Genomic DNA, 27,421 nt, shown 5'->3' on the forward strand with positions numbered 1-27,421 from the left:
ATTTATTACCTTATGCTGAGATTACCATGGACATTAACAGTTCTGTATCACTTTGTTTTTAATTGGTGAGGTCCTTCATAGAAAGCTAATACAAACAAGTTTTCTATTTACCTTCTCCTTGTCAATAAGAATTTTTTTTTAATCAAAATTCATTTTCAACAAAATGTACAGCTCTTTATGGGCTTTAGCTTACTACAAAGTTCTCAGACTTTCAATGTAACCTGATCCTAAGCCTTTATCTCATTCTATTTTTACTTTTAGCTGGTTCAAGAAACTGGCAATTTAACTTTTCAGCATTGGTGTTAGGTTATTACATACCTACTTTTCTTTAAATTTTCACTGAACATATATTGAAACTTAATGATTACTATAACTCATTCATAAACTTGTGTTTTCTCTTGTGGTTGTGTGGAAGAAATTTTGTTTAATTCCTTCATTGCTAGAAAGTGAGATCTTTCGTTGCTTTGACGTTTCTTTTACTGAAACATGGATATGTCTGTCACTATGTAAGTTTACCTCCTTAAAGATATTTCCCTTGTCTCATTCACCTCACTATTTCCCACACTACTGATCTGAAATGATTAATTGTGGAAAATGGGTACTTCAGGAACACAACACTAAATAAATCACAACCTTCTAAATCATGCCATACAACTTTTTGTTTTAGGTCTGATTCTTGTAGTAGTATTGGCTTCTTCCTATATGAAATATAGTCAGTCAGCTTTTGAAAAATCATATGCACATATTAAAAGCAATCTCTGAATCCAAGTATTGCTTGAGTGTTTTAAGCTTTTGTGTTCATGTAGAAATTCTGATCATCTGATCCATAATCTCAATACTCAATCTCTATAATACTTCTGCCTTGAGAATTTTCAGACCTTTTGTCTGTTTTTTGTTCAAGTCAAGGTTGAGATAATTTTCCCTCAGTGAAATTTACATTTTCTCTTTTCCCCAGAAAGGACAAAGAGTAATATTACAAATACTAAGTTGAAAAGTAAAGTATTTCTTCAAAATGAGTTATTTTTAAAGAACAGAACATCATTCATGATACTGAAAAATTTTGAAAAATAAACGAAGACTAGAAATAATTGCATTTAATATACTATAAAAGATTAAGAGCAAACAAAACAAGTAGCTTGGTGGTTAAAAGGTTTTATTCTAATTATAATGTTACTATTCAAAATATCTTGGCTGTCTGTTGAATAGTACTTCTGATGCTGTTTCAGGAACATGTAGTTACACTCAGTCCTGAAAAATCTTTGTCCTTTGAGAGGAACATTATTTTCTTAATGATACAGAATATATTCAGAGTTATGTGTTGTGGGTAAGGTTGGTGATAGAGAAACAATGAGTACCAATTGGTAGGTAACAAAGTAGAAGGATAAAATTATTTTGTGATTCATAAAATTTAAAACATCACATAAATTAGAATTTTAATATTTAGAGAATCTGCCTTAAATGAATACATATTCTTTATTGCTTTATAATCTCTTGAGTAATTCTAGGATGATAGTCCACTCCAAATTCTGCTACTTAATACTCATTTATTCACTCATTCATTCATTGTTTTTCAGCTAGATGTTTCCCATTTAGTGCTATAATGTAGATATTTTGACCCCTTGGCTGAGAGGTAAAGAGGATCTGACTACTTAGGTTTTCAATGCCTAGTTTATGATGAAAGGAGGTTAGTTCTCTGTCCTCTATTCCATTGCTTTGATAAAATGTAAGATTTTTCAGCATTTAATTTGGTTCAGTTCAGTTCAATCACTCAGTCATATCCTACTCTTTGTGACCCCATGCACTGCAGCAGGCCAGGCCTCCCCGTCCATCACCAACTCCCAGAGCTTGCTCAAACTCATGTCCATAGAGTCGGTGATGCCATCCAACCATCTTATCCTCTGTCACCCCCTTCTCCTCCTGCCTTCAAGCTTTCCCAGGATCGGCGTCCTTTCCAATGAGTCAGTTATTCACATCAGGTGGCCAAAATATTGAAGCTTCAACTTCAGCATCAGTCCTTCAAATGAGTAGTCAGGACTTATTTCTTTAGGATAAGCTGGTTTGATCTCCTTGCAGTCCAAGGGACTCTCAAGAGTCTTCTCTAGCACCACAATTCAAAAGCATCAATTTTTTGTGCTCAGCTTTCTTTATAGTCCAACTCTTACATCCATAATGACTACTGGAAAAACCATAGCTTTCACTAGATGGACCTTCGTCAGCAAGTAATGTCTCTGCTATTAATTATGCCGTCTAGGTTAATCATGGCTTTCTTCCAAGGAGCAAGTGTCTTTTAATTTCATGGCTGCAGTCACCTACTGCAGTGATTTTGGAACCCAATAAAATAAAGTATGTCACTGTTTTCATTGTTTCCTCATCTGATGGCCATGAGGTGGTGGGATCAATTGCCATGATTTTAGTTTTTTGAACGTTGAGTTTTAAGCCAGCTTTTTCACTCTCCTCTTTCACTTTCATCAAGAGGCTCTTTAGTTCCTCTTCACTTTCTGCCATAATGATGGTGTCATCTGCATATCTGAAGTTATTGATATTTTTCCTGGCAATCTTGATTCCAGCTAGTGCTATATCCAGTTTGACATTTAGCATAATGTACCCTGCATATAAATTAAATAATCAGGGTGACAATATACAGCCTTGATGTACTCCTTCCCAATTTGGAACCAGTCTGTTGTTCCCTGTCTGCTTCTAACTTTCTTCTTGATCTGCATACAGATTTATCAAGAGGTAAGTCAGGTAGTCTGGTATTCCCATCTCTTGAAGAATTTTCCACAGTTTGTTGTGATCTACACAGTCAAAGACTTTGGCATAATCAATAAGGCAGAAGTAGATGTTTTTCTGGAATTCTCTTGCTTTTCCAGTGATCCAGTGGATGTTGGCAATTTGATCTCTGGTTCCTCTGCCTTTTCTAAAACCAGGTCGAACATCTGGAACTTCATGTTTCATGTACTGTTGAAGTCTGACTTGGAGAATTTTGAGCATTTGCTAGCGTGCGAGATGAGTGCAATTGTGCAGTAGTTTGAGCATTCTTTGGCATTGCCCTTTTTTGGGATTAAATGAAAGCTGACCTTTTCTGGTCCTGTGGCCACTGATGGGCTTTCCATATTTGCTGGCATATTGAGTGTAGCCCTTTCACAGCATCATCTTTTAGGATCTGAAATAGCTCAACTGGAATTCCATCACCTCCACTAGCTTTGTTCATAGTGAAGCTTCCTAAAGCCCACTTGACTTCACATTCCAGGATGTCTGGCTCTAGGTGAGTCATCACACCATCATGATTAATTTGATTTTTGTATAGCTCTTCTGTGTATTCTTCCCACCTCTTCTTAATATCTTCTGCTTCTGTTAGGTCCATAATGTTTCTGTCCTTTATTGAGCCCATATATGCATGAAATGTTCCCTTCAGTTCAGTTGCTCAGTCGTGTCCAACTCTTTGCGAACCCATGAATCACAGCACGACAGGCCTCCCTGTCCATCACCAACTCCCAGAGTTCACTCAGACTCATGTCCATCGAGTCGGTGATGCCATCTAGCCATCTCAACCTCTGCCGTCCCCTTCTCCTCCTGCCCCTAATCCCTCCCAGCACAAGGGTCTTTTCCAATGACTCAACTCTTCGCATGAGGTGGCCAAAGTACTGGAGTTTCAGCTTCAGCATCAGTCCTTGCAGTGAACACCCAGGACTGATCTCCTTTAGGATGGACTGGTTGGATCTCCTTGCAGTCTAAGGGACTCTCAAGAGTCTTCTCTGACACCACAGTTGAAAACCATCAATTCTTTGGTGCTCAGCTTTCTTCACAGTCCAATTCTCACATCCATACATGACCACTGGAAAAAATATAGCCTTGACTAGACAGACCTTTGTTGGCAAAGTAATATCACTACTTTTCAATATACTATCTAGGTTGGTCATAACTTTCCTTCCAAGGAGTAAGCGTCTTTTAATTTCATGGCTGCAATCACCATCTGCAGTGATTTTGGAGTGCAAAAAATAAAGTCTGCCACTGTTTCCACTGTTTCCCCATCTATTTCCCATGAAGTGATGGGACCAGATGCCATGATCTTAGTTTTCTTAATGTTGAGCTTTAAGCCAACTTTTCACTCTCCTCTTTCCCTTTCATCAAGAGGCTTTTTATTTCCTCTTCACTTTCTGCCATAAGGGTGGTGTCATCTGCATATCTGAGGTTATTGGTATTTCTTCCAGCAATCTTGATTCCCGCTTGTGCTTCTTCCAGCCCAGCCTTTCTCATGATGTACTCTGAATATAAGTTAAATAAGCAAGGTGACAATATACAGCCTTGATGTACTCCTTTTCCTATTTGGAACCAGTCTGTTGTTCCATGTCCAGTTCTAACTGTTGCTTCCTGACCTGCATACAGGTTTCTCAACAGGCTGGTCAGGTGGTCTGGTATTCCCATCTCTTTCAGAATTTTCCACAGTTTATTGTGATCTACACAGTCAAAGGCTTTGGCATAGTCAATAAAGCAGAAATAGATGGTTTTTTTTGGAATTCTCTACCTTTTTCCATGATCCAGTGGATGTTGCAAATTTGATGTCTGGTTCCTCTGCCTTTTCTAAAACCAGATTGAACATCTGGAAGTTCATGGTTCACGTGTTGCTGAAGCCTGGCTTGGAGAATTTTGAGCATTATTTACTAGCGTGTGAAATGAGTGCAGTTGTGCGGTAGTTTGAGCATTCTTTGGCATTGCATTTCTTTGGGATTGGAATGCAAACTGACCTTTTCCAGTCCTGTGACCACTGCTGAGTTTTCCAAATTTGCTGGAATATTGAGTGCAGCACTTTCACAGCATCATCTTTCAGGATTTGGAATAGCTCTAGTGGAATTCCATCACCTCCACTAGCTTTGTTCATAATGATGCTTTCTAAGGCTCACTTGACTTCACATTCCAGGATGTCTGGCTCTAGGTCAGTGATCACACCATCATGATTATCTGGTTCATGAAGATTTTTTTTTTGTACAGTTCTTCTGTGTATTCTTGCCACCTCTTCTTAATATCTTCTGCTTCTGTTAGGTCCATACCATTTCTGTCCTTTATCGAGCCCATCTTTGCATGAAATGTTCCCTTGATATCTCTAATTTTCTTGAAGAGATCTCTAGTCTTTCCCATTCTGTTGTTTTCCTCTATTTCTTTGCATTGATCACTGAGGAAGGCTTTCCTGTCTCTCCTTGCTATTCTTTGGAACTCTGTATTCAGATGCTTATATCTTTCCTTTTTTCCTTTGCTTTTTGCTTCTCTTCTTTTCACAGCTACTGGTAAGGCCTCCGCAGACAGCCATTTTGCTTTTTTGCATTTCTTTTCCATGGGGATGGTCTTGATCCCTGTCTCCTGTACAATGTCATGAACCTCATTCCATAGTTCATCAGGCACTCTGTTTATCAGATCTAGTCCCTTAAATCTATTTCTCACTTCCACTGTATAATCATAAGGGATTTGACTTAGGTCATACCTGAATGGTCTAGTGGTTTTCTGCACATTCTTTAATTTAAGTCTGAATTTGTCAATAAGGAGTTCATGATCTGAACTTCAGTCAGCTCCCGGTCTTGTTTTTGCTGACTATAAAGAGCTTCTCCATCTTTGGCTGCAAAGAATATAATCAGTCTGATTTCAGTGTTGACCATCTGGTGATGTCCATGTGTAGAGTCTTCTCTTGTGTTGTTGGAAGAGGGTGTTTGTCATGACCAGTGTGTTCTCTTAGCAAAACTCTATTAGTCTTTGCCTTGCTTCATTCTGTACTCCAAGGCCAAATTTGCCTGTTACTCCAGGTGTTTCTTGACTTCCTACTTTTGCATTCCAGTCCCCTATAATGAAAAGGACATCTTTTTTGGGTGTTAGTTCTAAAAGGTCTTGTAGGTCTTCATAGAACCATTCAACTTCATTTTCTTCAGCGTTCTCTTGGCATCTCTAATTTTCTTGAAAAGAGCTCTAGGTTTCCCATTCTATTGTTTTCCTCTATTTCTTTGTATTATCACTGAGGAAGGCTTTATCTTTCCAGCCATTCTTTGGAACTCTGCATTCAAATGGGTATATCTTTCCTTTTCTCTGATAATTTGATTATAATCTGTTATTTGGTTATCTAATCTTATATTTGGTTATCTTTTTTTAAATGTGAATCCTGTAATATTTCCTTCTATGATTAATTATAAAATTAATTGAAAAGTGGCTTAGTTTTACAAAAGGCTTAATATTAAAACTGAGTTTTTTCTTATCCTCCTGTAGAATTTCATTCTAAATAAGATATAATTCAATCTCATGCATTTGTAATGCTTCCCAGCTAGTCAATATAGCCCTTATTATGAGAATTTTTATCATTATGTATACATCATAGTTACTTGTACTGCTTACTCCATTAATGTTGATGTACACAAATATTTCTGAAAACACATAGAAATTACTGTTGGTAAAAGTGAACTCTTTGAGGCTGGAGGAGAGATAACTATTATTATACATGATATGAATTTTTAAAGTGCATGTTGTAGTATTCTACTGGAAAGAAAAGGAATCCATGAATGTGAACTAGTTATTAATTCATAGCCTCATAAATAATAGACTTTCTATTTCTGCATATTATTTGATATTGTTTTAAACTAGTAAGAAAATTGTTTCCTGCTGTCTTAGATATTTTAGAAATTGTGTTCCTATGAGCAATAGTGACAAGTTCAAAGTGTTAGAATAAAATTTTTAAAGCTTGTATTCAAAAATTATCAATTTAGCAGGGAAAAATTGAAAAAAATTAACTTCTTCTAAATAGAAGAGTTAGTTGGGACTATTCATAGAATAATGACCTTCACTCTAGGGCCTTAGATACTTAGAGTCCTTCAAGGTAATATTTGGATGAAAAGAAATATATTACTGTAACACATAACTAAGAAATCATGCACTTATACACATAGCAACTTGAAGGTTTACTGTAATGTTGAGTGTGTGTCTCAGAGGTTAAAGGGTCTGCCTGGAATTCAGGACACCTGGGTTCGATCCCTGGGTCAGGAAGATCCCCTGGAGAAGGAAATGGCAACCCACTCCAGTATTCTTGCCTGGAGAATCCCATGGAGGGAGGAGCCTGGTAGGCTACAGTCCATGGGGTCTCAAAGAGTCAGACACGACTGAGAGACCTCACTTTCACTGAGTGTGTGTACACCTATTTCTTAATGGCATTCTATGTCTACAGGCACACACATGTCAATAAAACTATGACAGGAAGTGTGAAGTACATGGAATGGGCATAAAATAAAGCATTTCAAGTGGTATCTACAAAAGACTGATTCCAACACACAAAACTGGTTACTTCAGCAATGATTGCAGTGTGGCAGGAATGAGATGTAAGTCACTGTGTGTAAGTCAGATCCACTAATATCAGAGGGAGTTAAAATACCGTATTCTGTACTACATTCTGCACAGCAGTTCGTCATTGTATTGGGTTGACCAATGTTATTAGTTCCATAACATCTCATGGAAAACCCAAACAAACTTGTTAACCAACCGAATATCAGGGTTCTCCAGAGAAAGAGCCCATAGTGTTTGTGTGCATGGAGGGGTGTGTTTATATACAGAAATTTACTTTGCAGAATTCGCTTATATAATTATTGAGTCTAAAAGCTGCAGTTCCAATGTGAAGGCCATCAGGAAGAGACCCAATAGAGAATTGATGTTGCAGTTTGTGGCTCCAAAGGCCATCTTGCTGCCAGAATTCCTTCTTGCTAGTGGGATGGCAGTCCTTTGTCATATTCAGGTCTTCAGTGGATTAGATGAGGCCTGCCTACATTATGGAGAACTATCTTCTTTACTCAAAATCTCCTAATATAAATAATGCATTCTCAGTTGCTCAGCCATGCCTGACTTTTTGCAACCCCATGGACTGTAGTTCACCAGGCCTCTGTCTATGGAATTTTGCAGGCAGGAATACTGGAATGGGTTGCCATTTCGTCTCATCCAAAAACACCCTTGCAGAAATATACAAAATGTTTGACCACATACCTGGGTAGCATGGCTCAGCAAAGTTGACATACAAAATTAACCATCTCAGTTATGACTTTAAAAAAAAGTACATGAGCAAAACAGATAAAGCATCACCTTCTCATTCTTTGGGTCTTTATTGGTACCACTAATTCCTATAATACTAAGATTCATTAGTGCATGTAATTTTACTCTCTTGGCTAAAATGGTAAGGGGCATTCTCTGGGACTTCCACGTTCTGTTCCTCACCATAATATCCCCTATTCCACAGCTTTGGGAACCAATGTGGGAGTTCTAGTTAAGTATATAACTCCTATGAATGAACTTATGAAATTCTAATGTTTAGTTCTCAGAGAAATAATTGTTAGATGGATCTGTAGACCTGTCAGGAACACTGTATGATGGACTTGGAATAAACTTAATTTATCCCCTGGTCTCCATAAACCCTCACTCTAACATGATAGTACTTCAGGTACTTTATTTTCAGTGTCAGATCTAACTTCAAACAGTTAGAATTCGGTATATTATCCTTTTCCCAGTAAACAGTCTGGCAAATGGCCCTGGAACTCTCTGGGGAATACGAGTATATACATGTACAGTGGTACTGCACAGCGCTTCCTCCATAGGTGCCAGCCTCCCGTTCAGTCTATGGACTCACAAGTCAGTGAACCAACTCAGTTGTAGAAAATGGGGGAGGGACAGTAGTTTTCTATTGCAGTGACTTATGTCAAGTTTCCACTCACGTTTTTTTTTTCCAATTATATAATTGAACAATACCCTAGTAAGTTATATATAAATCTTGTCACAAGGAGAACCATGGTGTGCTAGTCCTTGCCAAAAATGCCCATGGAACAAGGTACCATGACAGCCAATGTAGTGTTGCTAAGCATTATAGTATTTACAACTTTTAGGTCATCTTTGCTTCTGATGTTTACCTGACTTCTGTTCTACATTATCCTTCTCAATACTACACAGTCCAATGATCTCCCATCTTTCAGAATGTAGCCAACTTTTAAGCTTTTCCTTGTTACTCTTTGCCTTGTCACTAATGTATTACCTGCTTGAATAGCTTTGGATCTTCTGGGCTGCCCTATGGACACAAATGAGGTGGTAAGTTCTCTAATCTTATAAATATATTCATATCATATCTTATAAAGCTTTCATATCAGCCCAGACCTTTGGACTTCATGAATGCCTTACCAAAAACAGTCCTAACACCTCTACTTCACTTGCTGTGGGCCATAAGGCAAGCCTCAAGGAGTTGTCCCAATACATGCATTTGGGCCATGTGTTTCTGCCTGAACATTGGATTCACATCATGAGTAGGTTCTGTGAATCAAATTCTCCGCTTATCCAGCTGTATGTTGCCTCCTCCTTGACTTTGGACTAATGAACTGATTAGACTCCCATAGGTTTAATTTTGGCCCTAGCTATAGTTTATTAACTAGGTACTGTAGTCCTTGGGTAGATAAGCTATTTCATCCCAAAGCAGAGATCATGCTTCTCCATTCAGATTGTGCTGAGACCTCACCCTAGTTATTGGAAGGCAAGGTGAGATTATAGCCAGGGATCTTGAGGAGAATAACATTATCTTTTGAAAAATCTATTTTAAGTAATATCCTTATACATTGCTTAGGCAAGGGGAGTTGTGACTTTCTTCAAAGTTTCAGAGCATTAATTTTCCTGACCCACAGGATTCAGAGAAATTCAGAAGATCAAGTTTCACAGGCTCATCCACTCAAAACCCCTCATAAGAGTTCCTTTCCTATACCATTGAAGGGCCATGACTTTGTTACAGGTCTCTCTATATTTAATTTCCTCTGCAATTCTTCTGCCTTTGCAATTAAATCCTAGCTCTGATTTTTCTGACCAGTCTGCCTTTCAATTCAGGGGGATGAGGATAACTTCTAAATCTTCAGTAGAGGCTCTAGGCTTTTGTGGCTTTCTCTTGGCTAGAGTTGGATGCCTTGAGCCTGTACCTTTTATTTATTTTTAAACTTTTTATTTTTATTGGGGTATAGCCAATTAACAATGTTATGATAGTTTCAGATGAACAATGAAGGGATTCAGCCATACATATACATGTATCAATCCTCCCCCCAAGCCCCCTCCCATTCAGGCTGAAAATAACATTGAGCAGAGTTCCATGTGCTATATGATAGGTCCACATTGGTTACCTGTTTTAAATATAGCAGTGTGCACATGACCATCCCAAACTCCATAACTTTCCCCTGGGAACCAGTCTGTCAGTCTCATTCTGTTTTGTAAGTAAGTTCATTTGCATCATTTCTTTGTAGAGTCCACATATACTGTATATCATATGGTATTTCTCCTTTTCTGTTTGACTTCACTCAATATGATATTCTTTAGGCCCATCCATGTTGCTGCAAATGGCATTATTTCATTATTTTTAATGGCTGAGTAACATTCCATTGCATATATGTACCAGATCTTCTTTATCCATTTTTCTGTCAGTGGACATTCAGGTTGCTTCCATGTCTTGGCTATTGTAAGTGTGCTGCAATGAACACTGGGGTGCACATATCTCTTCAGACCATGCTTTTCTCTGGATATATGCCCAGGAGTGGGATTGTAGGGTCATATGGTAGCTCTATTTTCAGTTTTTTAAGGAACTTCCATACTGTTCTCCAGAGTAGCTGTACCAGTTTACATTCCCATCAGTAGTATAGGATGGTTCCCTTTTCTCCATACCCTCTCCAGCATTTATTGTCTGTAGACTTTTTATTTTTTTTTAATTTTATTTTATTTTTAAACTTTACATAACTGTATTAGTTTTGCCAAATATCAATGATAGCCATTCTGGCTGGTGTGAGGTGATATCTCATTGTACCTTTGATATGCATTTCTCTAATAATTAGCAATGTTGAACATGCTTTCATGTGCCTGTTGAGCCTATTTCTTTCATCTTAAGGCTTCTAATTTATTTAACAGAAGCCATATCTCTCTACAATTATCATTGTCCACATGCTATCAGAGGGCTCAGTTCAGTTCAATGGCTCAGTCGTGTCTGACTCTTTGCAACCCCAATGACTACAGCATGCCAGGGTTCCATGTCCATCATCAACTCCCCAGAGCTTGCTCAAGCTCACGTCCATCAAGTTGGTGATGCCATCCAACCATCTCATCCTCTATTGTCCCCTTCTCCTCCCACCTTCAATCTTTTCCAGCATCAGGGTCTTTTCCAATGTCAGTTCTTTGCATCAGGTGGCCTAAGTATTGGAGCTTCAGCTTCAACATCAGTCCTTCCAATGAATATTCAGGACTGATTTCCTTTAGGACTGACTGGTTTGATCTTCTTGCAGTCCTAAGGACTCTCAAGAGTCTTCCCCAACACCACAGTTCAAAAGCATCGATTCTTCGGCACTCAGCTTTCTTTATGGTCCAACTCTCACATCCATACATGACTACTATTAGAGGGCTACGAATAGCTAATGTTTCACCTTCATCCTACATTTGCTCCTAATTAACCATAGGTAAAAAGCTTTAGTATTTGTGTTTGCATGTCATGCATTCTTACCACTCTAAACACAACCAAAGGTGGAATCTCTTACTTTCATACCAAGAGTAATACAGCCCCTAGATCTTTTTCTCAGAGTCTTTCTAGTTTCCTATATGTTTTCCACTGTCTTTAACCCAGTTTATCAAGAAGTCAGAACAAAAAATTGCCCTACTAGTATTGTGAGGAACACTCCTTGCTAAGAGGAATAAAGGACAAGTGAAATGAGGAAAGGACACAGGAGTAGAGAATTTTAAAAAATAAATATACTTTAACAGGCGGGAAGTCCTAGTATGGAGAATGCTGAGCTTTAGCTTCAATCTTAAAAATCTTTAAAAATACCTACTACTTGCCTAAAGTATAAAGAATGGGAAAGTCAAGCATGGATTAATAGACCATTTTACAATTGAAGATTTTGCAAAGAACCTAGAGGTCAGTTTTCATCCCATTCCCAAAGAAAGGCAATGCCAAAGAATGCTCAAACTACCTCACAATTGCACTCATCTCACATGCTAGTAAACTAATGCTCAAAATTCTCAAAGCCAGGCTTCAGTAATAAATGAACCGTGAACTTCCAGATGTTCAAGCTGGTTTTAGAAAAGGCAGAGGAACAAGAGATCAAATTGCGGACATCTGCTGGATCATCAATAAAGCAAGAGAGTTCCAGAAAAACATCTATTTCTGCTTTATTGACTATGCCAAAGCCTTTGACTGTGTGGATCACAAGAAACTGTGGGAAATTCTGAAAGAGATGGGAATACCAGACCACCTGACCTGCCTCTTGAGAAACCTATATGCAGGTCAGGAAGCAACAGTTAGAACTGGACATGGACCAACAGACTGGTTCCAAATAGGAAAAGGAGTACATCAGGGCTGTATATTGTCACCCTGCTTATTTAACTTACATGCAGAGTACATCATGAGAAAGGCTGGGCTGGAAGAAGCACAAGCTGGAATCAAGATTGCCGGGAGAAATACCAATAACCTCAGATATGCAGATGACACCACCCTTATGGCAGAAAGTGAAGAGGAACTCAAAAGCCTCTTGATGAAAGTGAAAGAGGAGAGTAAAAAATTTGGCTTAAAGCTCAACATTCAGAAAATGAAGATCATGGCATCTGGTCCTATCACTTCATGGGAAATAGATGGGGAAACAGTGGAAACAGTGTCAGACTTTTTTGGGGGGGGCTCCAAAATCACTGCAGATGGTGATTGCAACCATGAAATTAAAAGATGCTTACTCCTTGGAAAGAAAGTTATGACCAACCCAGACAGCATATTCAAAAGCAGAGACATTACTTTGCCAACAAATGTCCATCTAGGCAAGGCTATGGTTTTTCCAGTGGTCATGTATGGATGTGAGAGTTGGACTGTGAAGAAAGCTGAGCACCAAAGAATTGATGCTTTTGAACTATGGTGTTGGAGAAGACTCTTGAGAGTCCCTTGGACTTCGAGGAGATGCAACCAGTCCATTCTGAAGGAGATCAGCCCTGGGATTTCTTTGAAAGGAATGATGCTAAAGCTCAAACTCCAGTACTTTGGCCACCTCATGTGAAGAGTTGACTCATTGGATAAGACCCTGATGCTGGGAGGGATTGAGGGCAGGAGGAGAAGGGGACAACAGATGATGAGATGGCTGGATGGCATCACTGACTTGATGGACGTGAGTCTGAGTGAACTCCGGGAGTTGGTGCCGGACAGGGAGGCCTGGCGTGCTGTGATTCATGGGGTTGCAAAGAGTTGGACACGACTGAGCAACCGAACTAGAGGGTAAAATTATATATCAGAAAATCATTGATTCTGTCCTTTTGCTCTTATGTTTGAACTTTATCTGACTTGTGATTTTTCTAGCTAAACATGTTATTTTATTTTATCGGATACCCGTCGCCCTACTGCAGAAATCTTTCACTCACCATCTTGTTGTTGCTTCGGTTACAGTGGTGCTCACTGCATTTTAATATTCTTTTATTTACACAATATAAGTCTACTGCTGCTGCTACTGCTAAGTCACTTCAGTCGTGTCTGACTCTGCACGACCCCATAGACGGCAGCCCACCTCTACTAGATGAAATGAGTTGCCAGTCCAGGTTCGACGCACGATACTGGATGCTTGGGGCTGGTGCACTGGGACGACCCAGAGGGATGGAATGGGGAGGGAGGAAGGAGGAGGGTTCAGGATGGGGAACACATGTATACCTGTGGCGGATTCATTTTGATATTTGGCAAAACTAATACAGTTATGTAAAGTTTAAAAATAAAATAAAATTAAAAAAGAAAAAAAAAAGATGATTTGTTTTCATTAAAATAGCTTTTATAATTTGACTGTCAGTCTTGTTCTTGCAATTACCCTTTCATTGTCATAAAATCTCGATTCTCCTTTCCTTTGCTCCTACTAAGTTCATGTCTTACACAGTACTGTTACTTTGGGGGAGTGTCTGTTAGGCTGATAATATTCTCCTTTTTCTCTTGCAAGAATGGTTCTGAAGTCACTGCCATTGGATCATGGAAATTTCTTGTGCACACTTCTTAAAACATTTGGCTAAGTACTGCACCTTTATCCTTAAAATTATACCTTTGTAAGACACAGATGTAGCAGAGTACTGGATCATCAGGTAAACAAGTACATGACCAAAGAGGAGCTAGAAGTGCATAGCTATTTAATGACTTCTAACTTATCTTTAATTTTTGCTTTTATTTGCCCTAAACTTTGATGTTTGTCATGTTTTATTCAGTCATTTTTATCACTAAACACTCAAAAGAGCTTAAACACTTTGCAGTCATGATATTAGGCACTGGAGATGGAGTGGGTTGAGTGCAGATAGCAGGAGAAAAGAATGGCAGCCATAAGGGATGCATGCCTCTTCTTGAAATGTCCTAATCTGAAAGGGAAGACAATCCTGTTGAAAAAAAAAAAAACTACAGTGACAATTCTGCTGATAGAAAAAACGACAGTGCAGTTCTTAAGTACAGTCAAGGGAACAACCACCTTTACTGTGAGGGGAGTAGCTTCATCTTCGTAAAGATGACTTTTGAATAGTTTTGAGTCATGAGGATCACAGAAGGCAAGCAGTTAATACATTTGAGGATCATCGATAAACATCTTGGCAATTCGTCATACTCTGAATTTCAATTTTTGCTTTCTCTCTGTTCTCTTAGTGAAGTCATGGGGAAAAAATGGTACTTTGCAAACGATATTCTTCCAACAAGGAAACGATAGCTTCCTTCCAGATTAATGAATTTCCTGAGCACTTGTCTTCCTCTATTGCTACCTTTCTTGATTTTTTCTCTCTAGAGATAGATTTATTTACTCTCAGGGATGTCCAACTTAATAAAATAACCTCGGTAGGCATTTTTATGTGTAAAAAAAAAAGTTTATCTAGTTTCACAAGAAAAGGTCTCTTTTTGGATAATGATTTTAGTCTTTGGAACTAAGAATCAGGATGATTCTAAATTGGATTTTCACTATACCCACATGTCATTTTGAATTTTACACTCATCTTGAGAGCACATGTTAAATATAATAAACAAGGGAATTAGACAACTAAACTTTAACATAACATATCAAGCTTCCTTGTTGGAAACTAAGTGAAGAACTAGTATAATAAAATGCTCACCATGTTGAATAAACTTCTAAATGTAGAAATGCATGATAAAGGGAAGTGTCAACACTTTAGCTCATTAAAATATTGATAATTTTTTTTTATAGAAGTTGATTTCTAGTTCCAGTTTTTTAAGGAATCTCCACACTGTTCTCCATAGTGGCTGTACTAGTTTGCATTCCCACCAACAGTGTAAGAGGGTTCCCTTTTCTCCACACCCTCTCCAGCATTTATTGCTTGTAGACTTTTGGATCACAGCCATTCTGACTGGAGTGAAATGGTATCTCGTAGTGGTTTTGATTTGCATTTCTCTGATAATGAGTGATGTTGAGCATCTTTTCATGTGTTTGTTAGCCATCTGTATGTCTTCTTTGGAGAAATGTCTATTTAGTTCTTTGGCCCATTTTTTGATTGGGTCATTTATTTTTCTGGAATTGAGCTGTAGGAGTTGCTTGTATATTTTTGAGATTAGTTGTTTGTCAGTTGCTTCATTTGCTATTATTTTCTCCCATTCTGAAGGCTGTCTTTTCACCTTGCTTATAATTTCCTTTGTTGTGCAGAAGCTTTTAAGTTTAATTAGGTCCCATTTGTTTATTTTTGCTTTTCTTTCCAGTATTCTGGAAGGTAGGTCATAGAGGATCATGCAGTGAATATGTCGGAGAGTGTTTTGCCTATGTTCTCCTGTAGGAGTTTTATAGTTTCTGGTCTTATGTTTAGATCTTTAATCCATTTTGAGTTTATTTTTGTGTATGGTGTTAGAAAGTGGTCTAGTTTCATTCTTTTACAAGTGGTTGGCCAGTTTTCCCAGCACCGCTTGTTAAAGAGATTGTCTTTAATCCATTGTATATTCTTGCCTCCTTTGTCAAAGATAAGGTGTCCATATGTGCATGGATTTATCTCTGGGCTTTCTATTTTGTTCCATTGATCTATATTTCTGTCTTTGTGCCAGTACCATACTGTCTTGATGACTCTGGCTTTGTAGTAGACCCTGAAGTCAGGCAGGTTGATTCCTCCAGTTCCATTCTTCTTTCTCAAGATAGCTTACACACTGAGGAAACCAGCATTGAAAGATACAACATGTACCCCAATGTTCATTGCAGCACTGTTTATAATAGCCAGGACATGGAAGCAACCTAGATGTCCATCAGCAGATGAATGGATAAGAAACGCTATGCTATGCTAAGTGATTTCAGTCGTGTCTGACTCTGTGTGACCCCATAGATGGCAGCCTACCAGGCTCCCCCGTCCCTGGGATTCTCCAGGCAAGAACACTGGAGTGGGTTGCCATTTCCTTCTCCAATGCATGAAAGTGAGAAGTGTAAGTGAAGTCGCTCAGTCGTGTCCGACTCTTAGCGACCCCATGGACTGTAGCCTACCAGGCTCCTCCGTCCATGGGATTTTCCAGGCAAGAGTACTGGAGTGGGGTGCCATTGCCTTCTCCAATGGATAAGAAAGCTGTGGTACATATACACAATGGAGTATTACTCAGCCATTAAAAAGAATACATTTGAATCAGTTCTAATGAGATGGATGAAACTTGAGCCTATTATACAGAGTGAAGTAAGCCAGAAAGAAAAACACCAATACAGTGTACTAATGCATATATATGGAATTTAGAAAGATGGTAACAATAACCCTGTATACGAGACAGCAAAAGAGACACTGATGTATAGAACAATCTTTTGGACTCTGTGGGAGAGGGAGAGGGTGGGATGATTTGGGAGAATGGCATTGAAATATGTATAATATCATATATGAAACGAGTCGCCAGTCCAGGTTCGATGCACGATATTGGATGCTTGGGGCTGGTGCACCGGGACGACCCAGAGGGATGGTATGGGCAGGGAGGAGGGTTCAGGATGGGGAACACATGTATACCTGTGGTGGATTCATTTTGATATATGGCAAAACCAATACAATATTGTAAAGTTAAAAAATAAAATTAAATTAAAAAAAAAGTTGATTTCTATTTTTGGTCTAATCTCATTTTATATTTTTAAATATTTTCTGGTTTTCATGAGCAAATAGAACTCTGCATGGCTGCCAAAATCAGAATTGTAATGTATATAATCATTACTCATTTTGTTATTTATATTATAAAATGTTAATGAGTCAGCGCATATTCATAGTTTTTCTTCACAGAACATTTTGCTTCAGTTAAAGCATTTTATGTTACAGGTGACATGAATAGGTTTTTACTTCTAATTTTATTGTGAGGATCTCTTTGTTTGTAGGCACGAATTGGGGGGAGAGGGGAAACACTGGTAGCTCCAGAGCTTAAATACTTGATGCGTGTGTAGGTATTGAGATATTTACATGAGAATCTTCCCAACCTTTGCACTGACCAAACTGTACTTCAAGAAACTAAAGTCTATGGTGGAGGAGGTTTGGGGGTGCCATAATTAGGAGACCTGTGATTTAAAAACATGTGTGTTTTCCTTCTACAGTATGAATACACCTCAGTTAAGAGCAGGCAAAAGTCAAAGCAGGCCTCAGGAGTAGATCTCTTTGGGAGCTCATAAGCAGCTATTAAACCGGTGCTTTTTCTGTGAAAGTACTTTTCATTTTTGTACGAAATTTGAAGAATGGATCTTTTTTAAAGTTAATTCCATTCAATTTATCTGATGCCAGTCAATAACATAGGTCTTTTCAGATATACATTGGCTTTGTACATCCCTCACTTCTACTTACCAAGTTGTAATACAGGTAGTTGTCCACAAATTCATCTCACTCACTCATTAAATAGGCATGCACTACCCACTTACTAGCTATTTTGTCAAATGCTAAATACTTTTAAAATACTTGCTTTGAAATTGCCTATAGCCTAGTAAGGAAGATGAGCACATAGTCAAATTATTTTAGAAATGGTGCAAAAAACCTGTTATTTTTGTTTGTGTGGCAAATCTAAGTACTTTTCTAGAAGCAGCATTCTGCCTGTGGAAGGGAAACATGGGAGAGGGCATAAGGATCTAAAAGGTTTCTCAGATTTTAATATGTAATAGCTCTATTGCCATTCAGTTTATGTTGCTTTAAATTAATTTCTTGATTGGTTATTCACATTAAAAATTTTGCAAACATACAGGTTGTTTGTTTATGTGTATCCTTTCATTACTGACTTTCAACTTACTCCCACTGTATTGAGGGAACGTTATTCATAGCATCTCAACATCTTAACTTACTAAGGCTTGCTTTCTGAAGTAAATCTGGTCTACGTTAACTTGTACATGAACATAGTATATGTGCTCTTCAGTATGTACCCTCTGGACTTGTCATTATTCCTCCATTCTAACGTCCTCCTCCTCATGTCACTAAAACCCGTTTTATCACAGTCCCCCATGATTTCTACATTGTGAGTAGGATGGACAATACCCAGTCTTCATCTTGTGTGACTTATCAGCTATAGTTGACACAGTTGAACATGCTCTGCTTTTTGAACCAGTTTTTGCTTGGCTTCCGAAACACCACTTTGTAACTTACCTGCACACCTCACTAGTCCCTTCATTCTTCTTTTCTAGTTTCTTTTCACTGTTTCAGTCTCTGAAAGCTGAAGTGTTCAAGACTTCAGCCTTTGGACATCTTTCTTCCCAAACCACACTCACTGCTTATCTCAGGACGTTTTAATGCCATTTATGGTGGGCTACAGTCCATGGGGTCGCAAAGAGTCAGACAAGACGCAGTGACTGAACAACCACAATGTTCTAAAGGCTTGGAAATTTACATTTCTGGGTGCATTTCCACAGTCTCAAAGAGGCCTACCCTTTCTCTTTCTAGTTCAAGTTGAAAAGGACCTCCACCTCCTCATACTCTCAGATTCAAGTCTGTCAATATAGTGTATTTGCTTAATTATGTATTTTCTGTTTCCTCCAAGTAGAAGATATGCTTCAAGAGGAAGGATTTTTTTGTCTGCTTTCTTTACTGAAAAATTCATAAGCACTTGGGACGTTGCACATGGTATTCCAAATACCTGTAGAATGAATGAATGAAATCAGTCTCAGGTTTCTGATTGACATTGCTATTTTTTAGTACATGGATTCCTATGGAGTGGTGATTGTCCTTTGGATTCCACTGATAGAGGGAAGGCTGAAGCAGAGCCTGACTGCCCATACAAGTCTACACTGCAGCTCACTGAAAATATACTCCGCTACATATTTTAAAAGCAGCTAGTGTCACATATATGTGGAATCTAAAAGAAGGCACTGATGAATTTATTTTCAGGGCAGCAGTGGAGAACCAGACATAGAGAAGTCCAGACCTATGGACATGCGACGAGGGGAGGAGGGAGAAGGGCAGATGTATGGAGAGAGGAAAATAGAAATTTGCATTACCATATGTAAAATAAATAGCCAATGGGAATTTGTTGTATGAATCAGAGAACTCAAACAGGAGCTCTGTGACAGGCTGAAGGGTGGGGTGGGAGTGGGATGGGAGGGAGGTCCGGGAAGAAGGGGACATGGGTGTACCTATGGCTGATTCTTGTTAATGTACGACAGAAAACCATAAAAATTTTTAAGCAATTATCCTTAAATTAAAAAATAATAATAAAAAAAGCAACTAGGAGAAAAACAAAGAATAAAACCCAAAAGAAATGAACTCTGCCTGTTAGGACACCTACCAATTTGTTGCTAGCCTAGTTCTAGTTCCTTAAAGCCTGACTTTGCTGTAAAGTTATGGATGTAGTTTTGTATTGTATACCAAGTGAGGAGATTTGAACCAGGCTTGTGTGCATGCTAAGTTACTCCAGTCGTGTCTGACCCTTTGAGACCCCTATGGACTTTACCCTGCCAGACTTCTCTGTCTGTGGGATTGCTTCTCTGTCCATGAGATTCTTCAGGCAAGAATACTGGAGTGTATTTCCTTCTCCAGGTGATCTTCCCAACCCAGGGATTGAACCCACGTCTCTAATGTCTCCTGCATTGGCAGGCGGGTTCTTTACCATCTGAGCGACCAGGGAAGACAAAGTTGCCTTCAGTTCAGTTCAGTCACTCAGTCACGTCCGACTCTGCAACCCCATGAATTGCAGCATGCCAGGCCTCCCTGTCCATCACCAACTCCTGGAGTTCACTCAAACTCATGTCCATCGAGTTGGTGATGCCATCCAGCCATCTCATCCTCTGTTGTCCCCTCTCCTCCTGCCCCTAATCCCTCCCAGCATCAGAGACTTTTCCAATGAGTCAACTCTTCGCATGAGGTGGCCAAAGTATTGGAGTTTCAGCTTTAGCATCAGTCCTCCCAAAGAAATCCCAGGGCTGATCTCCTTTAGAATGGACTGGTTGGATCTCCTTGCAATCCAAGAGACTCAAGAGTCTTCTCCAACACCACAGTTCAAAAGCATCAATTCTTCAGTGCTCAGCTTTCTTTACAGTCCAACTCTCACATCCATACATGACCACTGGAAAAAACATAGCCTTGAGTAGACGGACCTTTGTTGGCAAAGTAATGTCTCAGCTTTTGAATATGTAATCTAGGTTGGTCATAACTTTCCTTCCAAGGAGTAAGCATCTTTTAATTTCATGGTTGCAATCACCATCTACAGTGATTTTGGAGCCCAGAAAAATAAAGTCTGACACTGTTTCCACTGTTTCCCCATCTATTTCCCATGAAGTGATGGGACCAGATGCCATGATCTTCGTTTTCTGAATGTTGAGCTTTAAGCCAACTTTTTCACTCTCCTCTTTCACTTTCATCAAGAGGCTTTTTAGTTCCTCTTCACTTTCTGCCATAAGGGTGGTGTCATCTGCATATCTGAGGTTATTGGTATTTCTCCCGGCAATCTTGATTCCAGCTTGTGCTTCTTCCAGCCCTGTGTTTCTCATGATGTACTCTGCATATAAGTTAAATAAACAGGGTGACAGAATACAGCTTTGACGTACTCCTTTTCCTATTTGGAACCAGTCTGTTCCATGTCCAGTTCTAACTGTTGCTTCCTGACCTGCATATAGATTTCTCAAGGGGCACGTCAGGTGGGCTGGTATTCCCATCTCTTTCAGAATTTTCCCTTAGAGGCTTGCAAAGTCTGACCTCAAGCTTCTGCCCCAATTCAGGGAAGATGCAATGAAGCAGATTGCCACCAGAGGGCACTGTGGTACCTCTTTGCAAGGTTTAGTTTTCCAGGATGTGTAAGATTGCGGAAGCTTGGGAAGCTTTTTAAAAATCCATAAACAGAGAGGAATATTTTGCTCATGTCGTTAATGACTTTGTTTCATTTTTAAAACAATAAGAAATACTGTGTTGAACTGTGGCTATAGTAATAAAAATGATGAAGGCTGATAATAGAAATTTCACATGAAAATATATGCAACATTCCTTGTTATCTCAAGATACCAAACCCACTTACAATTTTTAAGACTGCTGATGAGAGCATAAATTTGCTTGATTTTCAAGGAGGATCATTGGTCAATATATCTGAAAGTTACAAATGCATTCATCTTTGAACTGCTCTACATGCTTGTAGGAATGTTTCCTGCAGATGAACCTATGAGATACTAACTTACTTTTTTACTAAGTCATTTATCATAGCCTCTTAATAACAGTGAAATTTTTGAAAAACAAACATTAAGGAAGTTCAGTGAAAGAATTTATCAGAATTACCATATATCAGAACAATAGAAATACATGAAACTGAATATGATTAAGATACTGTTTACTTGATAAATGATCTCAAAGTTACTTTAGGTGGAAAAAAAGGTTCATAATAGTGGATAAAGTATGCAGTTTTTAAATAAGGGAATGAGGAGTGAAAATACACATACACTACTGTATTTGCAGAAAGAAGTTTAGCAAGGGCACACAGATGCTAGGAAATGTCTTATAGAGGATGACAAATGGAAAGATTTGGAATCAAATGGGAGTAAAACCATTTTATACCATTTTTTTCTGAGACTTAGACTCATGCAAATTAATTACTTACTCACAAAGCAGACTATATTTAATTGGTGGGGAAAAACCTTAGGTTACTCATTGAGAAAATGTTGGTGATTCAACTGGTTGTTTCATCACTCAAATGTATCAGATACATAGAAGTGTTAGTTGGAGTTAGCTAATTCTGTGAGTTAATGAATTCTATTAGGACTAGTGCTTCTAGCATGCTTGCATGAGGTGAATTTTCCAGCAAGGTTGTCCAAGGAAAAAAAAGGCAGAGTTGCTTGGATTTTCCTTTGGGACCTCTTTCCAACTGTCTTTAGTCCCCAATATGAATGATTGATTACAGATTGATATGCCCTTTGGGCAAAGAATGAAGAAATTACTGAGCCTTTTCCTTACATTTTTAACAGACTTAATCTAGTAATACATATTCATTTATTCACTTAATATTTATTGAGTACTAAGAACCTGGCAGTGAACCTCCTTCTGAGGATACAAATCTGTCAGCCAGAAGCTTATCTTTCCCTCAGAGAGCTCACAGTCAGCTAAGAGGACAAGCATGGTCTAATTGCTTTGCAGAGTGATATGTGTGCCATAGAGAAACAAAGAATGGTTTCCCTTTCTTGAGAGAGACTGGAGAGAGCCTTCACATCTTATTATGAGTGAGTGGTAAGTCACTTCAATCATGTCCAACTCTTTGCGACCCTGTGGACTGTAACCTACCAGGCTCTTCTGTCTGTTGGTTCTTCCAGGCAAGAATACTGGAGTAGGTTGCCATGCCCTCTGCCAAGGAATCCTCCTGACCTGGGGATAGAACCCATGTCTCTTAAGTCTCCTGCACTGGCAGGCATGTTCTTTACCACTAGTGCCACCTGGGAAGCCCCTCATATCATATTACAAACTTCAAAATCTGAGTGAATTTTCTAGGTAACATGGTTGACATAGGGGAAGAAAAAAGCCCTTAAGTAGAAGGAAGAACACTTAGGAAAGTCAGACTTAAACACGTGGTCTATTGGAACAAGAGCTGAAGAGTTGAGCATGACTGTGTGTGTGTGTGTGTGTGGTGTGTGTTTATATTTTGAGAGAATTACTGCTAATGTTGAGTACTTAGTATGTGCTCTAGGTACATTATGCTGTCTTAAAAAAAAAACACTCTGAAGTATATATTATCCCCATTGTACAGATAACAATACTGAGAAATAAAGTAATTTGTCTAGAGTTACGCATGTAGGTAGAGCTAGGACTCAGATTTCCATCTGATTCCAAATTTGATGCTCCAAAGTATGAATAAGAGTATTTGCTAGATCTCTTCTGTTTGCCTTTCAGATGCCCTGTCTACCATTCTTCATCCTAGTCTGTAAAACTGGAAACTAGCCTGGATGAAGTCTATCAACAGGCTTTTATGGTCTTAGAATTCCTGTGTGGTCAGCCCCATAGGTAGCATAGACAGGAAACCAGAGAGAAGGGAAGAGGAGTATTTTATCCCAGGGCTCCCTTCTGTTCTGCCTGCTTATGCTACCTGGTATCCTTAGCAGAGATCACTGCTGATGTGCAGGAGGCCTTCTGTGCACACCTGACTCCTGAAGTGAAAAAAGTGTTAGTCGTCCTGTCATGTCCGATATTTTGTGACCCTGTGGACTGTAGCCCTCCAGGCTCCTCTGTCCATGAATTCTCCAGGCAAGAATACTAGAGTGGGTAACCATTCCCTTCTCCAGGGAGTCTTCCCAAATCAGGAATCAAACCTGAATCTCCCACACTGCAGGCAGACTCTTTACCGTCTGAACCACCAGGGAAGCCCCCCTGACTCCCAGGCGACAGTAACTCTTCCCTGTTCTTGTCCCTGCAGGCCTGGGGTGAGAGAGACTCTTCTACACCTTCCCTTGTGGTTGCTTTACATGCCACCCACTGTTTTTTAAATAGTATTTTTATTAAACCCTTTTCAGATTGTCCTAATTTTAAAGTACCATCTGTTTTCAGTTGGCACTGTATCAACATTTAGGAAGTTGTTTTTTTTTTTATCTAAGCGAGAGTTGATGAAAGTCTATTGGGGCAGTAGTTTAAGATGAAGAGTCGGACATGACTGAGCAACTGAACTGAAGTTTAAGGTGAAAGGGATAGGCTAGATTGCAAAAAGAGAGAAATCTGGATTTTAAGAGGACTTTAAAGAAAGAACAATCATTCTTAAGGTTTGAGTTCTATAAAGGAATCCAAATAGACCTTTCTTTGCAAGTTTCCCATTTCATTACATAGACAAATTCTTCACCTAAGTAAATAGCAAGATAGAACAAAACAGGTGGTTGCTAACTTGACACCTGAAGACATTTAGGGTTTGTGTGTGTTGAAGTACATGGAGCCACATTATTCATTCACAGAGGGTGGCACCAGGTAATAAGTGGTGAGTCAAATAAGCAACTAGTGCTGAAAAGGTATAGCAAGAAGAGGGAGCCCAGGCAGGTGGATCAAGCAAGAAAGTGTGTCAACCTGCTCAGCCCTGGTTCTGAGAGTTCAGGATACAGTGAGCATAAGGAGGAAGGTCAGCAAACAAAACTCCCGATCCTGGAGAAGGGGATGAAGGTGAAGCAAGTGCTAGCTGGAAAAACTGCAGCATGACGGGCATATTGCTAGGGCTTCCCTGGTGGTCCAGACATTAAGACTTTGCCTGCAATGCAGGAGACCCGGGATTGATCCTTGGGTTGGGAAGATCCCCTTGAGAAGGGAATGGCAACTCACTTCAGTATTGCCTGGAGAAGACCATGGGCAGAGGAGCCAGGCGGGCTATAGTCCATGGGGCTGCAAAGAGTTGGGCACAACTGAGTGACTAACACTTACACTTGGAGTCTGTATCTCTTGGATATTTCCATAAACCTCCCAATTGTATACTGGACCAGAGCAATGCTGAGAGCTCTGGAGGTCAGGTGGATGATAACTGAGAGGCCCTAACACCCCATTCACAAAGGCAACTCAGCTCTGAGATTTTTTTGAAGGCTGTAATTTTATCAAGTAGTTGAAAGGTCTGTTTTCATCTTATGTTCCAAAGCAGCAACATTGTGCATTTGGGGAAACAGGCATGTTCTTCATCAATGTCCCTCAAGTTGAAGAATTTTAAATAAGGCAGGCATAAAACTAAATGGAATTGCATTATTAAATTCCATTTCCTACTGGGATTCCTTTTTGTGATAGGAACAAAGGAATTCTGAAATGTAATATTTTTAACACTAGCTTCTTTCTGGGGTTTAAAAATGAATTTTGATTTACGATCTCTGAGGAAAATATATAGAAAATAGTTTCCAAAATTAACACATCAATTAAACCAAATGGATGGTAATAATTGTGCGAAAATAATAAATCTTTTATAAGGAACATTATAGGAAATAAAATACGGATGCACCCTGTGACTTACACAGGTGCTGTATTAATCACTGAGGTGTGAATTATAGAGGTGAAGAGTTTATGCTTCTTTCCTTTGTGTTGAGCATTCTGATAAATGAGAGTCTAATGTGACAGGAAAAGATAACATAATGAATATGTTATTATGCTTGAAGGAACATGAAAAAAAAAAGTGACTGACACTGTATTTTGTTCTAGGTGGGAGTAAAAAGCAAGCAGTTCCTGGCCCATAATACTCCAGTTTAGGATGTCTGACTGATGGCATGCTGGCACCAGCCTTGGAGGAAGTGATGAGCTTCAGCTCCAGGTGAGTTCGGTGCACCAAGACACAGTTTGTGCATCTTTCCTGCTTCTGCACACAGAGTTCCTAAAATAACTCCACTGAGCCTTTTACCATTTAAAAAATACCGGGCTTTAGCATTTCTTTAAAGACTAGAGTTGTGAACTTCTATAGTGCTTTAAAAGTCATTGGTTATTCTTCTTTTAACTTTCACTAGTAGAACAGGTAATTAAAGATAGGTTTCCTTCTGAACCAAGTGTTAAAATGCCTGAACTAAAAGTAGAATGAAAGATAAAACTTCACATAGTATTTGGGAGTAAGGAGGGAAGGTGATTTCTCTAAGAGACCTCAGTGGAAACCCAGAGTTACCATGAATCATTTCAGATGGATACATTCCTCTAGATCCTCCTTAGTATCAAGTACCTAATGGCTGAGTTACCCTTCAGGACCCCAGATTTTGTCAATTGCAGAGTCATGGCACAGTGGAGCAGACAGATAATCCAGTAATTGAAAAGAATTTCTGATGTCTGGTTTTCAAGAGATCATAAATAAGGGTCAAATACACTGTTATGACAAACCTAGACAGAATATTAAAAAGCAGAGACATTACTTTGTCAACAAAGGTCTGTCTAGTCAAGGCTATGGTTTTTCCAATAGTCATGTATGGATATGAGAGTTGGAATATAAAGAAAGCTGAATGCAGAAGAATTGATGCTTTTGAACTGTAATGTTAGAGAAGACTCTTGAGAATCCCTTGGACTGCAAGAAGTTCCAATCAGACCAGTCCTGGTGTTCATTGGAAGGACTGATTTTGAAGCTGAAACTCCAATATTTTGGCCACCTGATGCGAAGAGCTGACTCATTGGAAAAGACTGTGATGCTGGGAAAGATTGAAGGCAGGAGGAGAAGGGGACGACAGAGGATGAGATGGTTGGATGGCATCACCAACTCAATAGACATAAGTTGGATAAACTCTGGGAGTTGGTGATGGATAGGGAGGCCTGGTGTGCTGTGGTTCATGGGGTTGCAAAGAGTAGAACACTACTGAGCAACTGAACTGAATTGAACACTGTTGCACAGATTATATTTATGATCGTCCCTGAGTCTGTACCTTCATGAACCCATAAGCTAAAATATTGTATAATCTAGTCATGAATATAAAGATTTTGTGGCTTGAAAAGAGTAATACACTATAGATTTAGGAGACGGAATATATTTCATTCAAAAACATTTTATACTTCATAAGGTCTACAAACTAGAACCAATATGTGTCTTACTTTAAGTTTATAGAATACCTGCTTTTCAGAAACTAAAGATTAGTAAAGAAGATAAGCCAATCCAGACTAGTAGAGCAAGTACTATAAAATATATAAGAAACATGCAATGAATATTTAATCTATTTATCAAATGTATTAATAAATAGCAATTCTATATCTAGTGACTTAATGTAAGAAAATATTTATGGGTATCTGAAAAGATTTAGAGGATACTTCTCAGTCTGTTGTTATATCAGAGAAAATAATGAATAGCCCAAATACTTAATTGAATCATATTTATCAAATAGATTTTGTTCCAGAGAGTAGCATTCTATAGATTTATTAAAATAGGTATTAATGGTTTAGAAGAATACTCAAGACATAGAAGAAGGAGCGGGCATATTTTTAAAACTAAAACAGGAGATTAAAAATTCTTCATAGGATAACAGTTATAAATTTATAGAGAAAATTATATAGAAAGGAGACTTTTTTTTTAATTTTTAACACTTCTAATGTCTTCACAATGTATATTTTGATGATT

The 27,421-nt window shown here is 38.7% G+C and overlaps 1 long non-coding RNA gene across 3 annotated transcripts in view; it reads left to right on the plus strand.

Moving 5' to 3' along the window:
• Nucleotides 1–27,421, plus strand: part of LOC129650016 (uncharacterized) — a 421,016-nt gene that overhangs the window by 16,624 nt on the left and 376,971 nt on the right. For all 3 annotated transcript variants that reach the window (XR_008713533.1, XR_008713531.1, XR_008713532.1), the window contains exon 2: nt 25,543–25,651. This is a non-coding gene — a long non-coding RNA (uncharacterized LOC129650016). The remainder of the gene's footprint in view (nt 1–25,542; nt 25,652–27,421) is intronic.

The sequence above is a fragment of the Bubalus kerabau genome, chromosome 4 (assembly GCF_029407905.1).
Source record: "Bubalus kerabau isolate K-KA32 ecotype Philippines breed swamp buffalo chromosome 4, PCC_UOA_SB_1v2, whole genome shotgun sequence".
In the NCBI taxonomy this organism is placed as follows: domain Eukaryota; kingdom Metazoa; phylum Chordata; class Mammalia; order Artiodactyla; family Bovidae; genus Bubalus; species Bubalus kerabau.